Here is a 3088-nt window from a genome sequence, read left to right on the forward strand (position 1 = left end):
AAATTGAAAAACATATTTGTTGATTTCTTAATTTAGAGTCTCTGTTGATTATAGAGGTTTCTTTTTATTATTATATTTTTATCATTTAAGTTTAGAATTATATCGATATTTTTACTTTCATGATAAACTTTATGCACTTGATCCTAGGCTAGATTATCTCACACTGTGTCTTTACTTTAAATTTATTTTTTATTTCTTTTGATCATAACAACATTTATTACACTTACCAGGTTTCACGGCAATCCCCTTCACGATCTCCTTGCATCCCCATCACTAAAATCGTAATTGGCAGACATTAATCGAACGGTAAAAAATTGTAATAGATTCTGACAAAATGTGAAAAAAAATTGTGATATCAAATATAAATGTAAAATATTAATTTATTGTACTTTTTTACGACTATTTTATGTTTTTTTGGGAAATGATAATATTTAAAATACTTTTGACTGTTCTGTACTAAAATAGGTTCAGAATACACACACTGACGTAGTCATCTAGAATATTTCAACCTTATAACCCGAGCGAAGCTAGTTAAATGACAAGTTATTACAAGTATTGTTATACAATCTCGCCGACTTGTGTAATATTGCTAATAAATATTAAAAACACGGTAATACCAAAAAATACGGACGTTTCGGAATTTCCTTAAATTCCATCATCAGCGTTGATATCTCAAAAAACAAAGTTAGTTCATAATATTCGAACTACAAAAAACATTAGCATATTACCAACAGATTAAGCTACGTTTAGTATTTACGTCAACATTTATAATATATAAAAATATAATAGTACTGTCTGTTGTATGTGCATGTAACCATTTCGCAGGTGTGGATGGATCTTTACCAAAATTGGTATGGAGGTTCGTTAGATCCATGAGGAAATACATACAAATTTTCAGTTTTTATGGGCGTTTTTACCATTACTTCGCCCCTTTTGATGGATATTTAGCAGGTTTGTTGGGTGCATTCGGAGATACGTGCAAATTTGCGGGTTCAAATTTTGTTTTTAGCTGTTTTTATGGGCATTTTTACATTTTTTACAATTACCTATAAGGGAAGCAACTTTTTATATCATAAGATAAGCTTAAATTTATCACCAATTTACATAACTTCCATCCAGGGGACCGGTACTCCAGCTAGTAAGAAACAAAATAATATGACTTTAGAGCACTGGTAGGAATGAAGGATTTTTATATAATGGCAATAACTGAAACATCATTAAACATAGACGATTTTGATGATAGAAATTTCTTTGAAATACAGGGTTACAGGCTGTTTAATAGGGATAAAATTCTAAAGAACTGAGGAGAAGGAATAGTTTTATATGTAAAATATCAGTTACATCCTGTTGAAGTTGAGGATATCAAAGATAATAGCAAGGAGATTGAATCCATTTAGGTTCTGTTAGTGGATATAAAAGCAAGACCACCAGATGAAACTAGTGAAAAAACTGTTCAATGAGATTAAGATTTCAACTGTTAATGAAGTCATAATTATGGGTGATTGGGTATATAGATTGGGAAATGCTAGTCAAACTGTGAGGGAGAAAGATTTTTTGGAAATTGTTCAGGATGGCTTTCTTCACCAATTAGTCAAGGAACCTACTAGAAACAATACTATTTTAGGTTTATTGTTAACTTCAAATGTAGAAATGGTCGAGAGGGTGGAAATTGGGGAACATCTGGTTGCAAGTGATTATTGCTGTATTAGGTACAACATTTTTCTGCATATGGAGATTAGGTTACAAATGTCAAAAAAGCAAATTTGGAAGGAATGCAACAAGATTTATCTGTTTGGAATTGGGCAGCTGAGTTATTTGGAACACTGATCAGATGTGGAGAAGTTTTGAAGATAAATTTGTAAATGTTTAAGGTTAACATATTTGTTATATAAAGAAAAGGGTAGCTGCAAGTAAAAAACCAAGTTGACTCACAAAAAGATAAAATTAAAGAAAAGCATAAGGAATTTAAATTGACTAGTACGACAAGAGATTTATAAGATTATAGAAGATCAAGAAAGTTGGTGAAACAGTAAATTAGGACATCAAAAAAGATGTTTGAGAAAACGTTGGCTAACAACGTAAAAATTAACAATAAGGATTTCTTTAAGGGTAAGAAAATTATAGCATGGGTTAGGACCCTTGAAGGATGGTAAAGGAAGGCTCGTAGCTGATGATTATGATATCGTTGGATTATTAAATTTTGCTTTTTCTTCAGTTTTAGTAATGAAGATTTAAGCGGTATTCCACATCATGAACAGTTGGTAGATGGAAATTAGATCGAACAAGATCACTGCATTAATTCTAAGCTTGTTAAGAATAAATTGGGAAGTTTAAAGAATGATAAGGCTCCTGGGCCAGTTAATATTTCCCCAAGGGTTTTCAAGGAGGTTAAGGATTGAACATGTTAGCTAATGTCACTCCTCTTCTCAAGGGAGGTGACACAATTGTCCCAGTAATTATAGGTCCATGAGTCATACATCAGTTGTGGTAAAAGTTTTGGAAAATCTGATTAAAGATGCTCTGCAAAGCCATTTAACAAAGTTTAAAATTTTATTAGATAGACAACATGGTTTCACTAAGGGAAAATCTTGCCTTACAAATCTTTTGACATTCTTTGAAAAGGTTGCTGCTTATGTAGATGAAGGTAAGTAAGGTGTAGATTTGGTGTACCCTAATTTTCAGAATGCATTTGACAAGATGCCACATAAAAGGCTTGTAAGAAAAAAATATATCTATAGGTGTGGAGGATAAGTTAGCAAATTGGATAGAAGAGTGGCTGGATTGAAGAAACCAGTGAGTTCAGTCAAACTGGATTAATATTTCAAGTGGGGTACCTCAGGGCTCAGTCTTAGGACCTTTGCTATTTTTAATTTACAGCAATGACACAGAAGAAAGAATGGTCAATAGATTACTTAAATTTGTAAATGGTTTTGGGTGTTGCTAGCTGTGAGGAGGATGCTGCTGATTTACAAAAGGATTTAGATCATTCAGTGAGTGGGCAAATACATGGCAAATGGATTTTAATTATAATAAATGCAAGATATTGCATTTAGGTTATCATAATTTGAATTATAAGTATAATTTGGAT

At 31.9% G+C, this 3088-nt stretch overlaps 1 protein-coding gene across 1 annotated transcript in view; it reads left to right on the forward strand.

Annotated features, from left to right (window-relative positions):
• The window catches only part of LOC106478705 (signal peptide peptidase-like 3), a 49273-nt gene that overhangs the window by 10382 nt on the left and 35803 nt on the right, over positions 1-3088 (forward strand). The gene's annotated exons all lie outside the window — the stretch shown is intronic.

The sequence above is a fragment of the Limulus polyphemus genome, unplaced genomic scaffold, assembly GCF_000517525.1.
Source record: "Limulus polyphemus unplaced genomic scaffold, Limulus_polyphemus-2.1.2 Scaffold242, whole genome shotgun sequence".
NCBI classification, from domain to species: domain Eukaryota; kingdom Metazoa; phylum Arthropoda; class Merostomata; order Xiphosura; family Limulidae; genus Limulus; species Limulus polyphemus.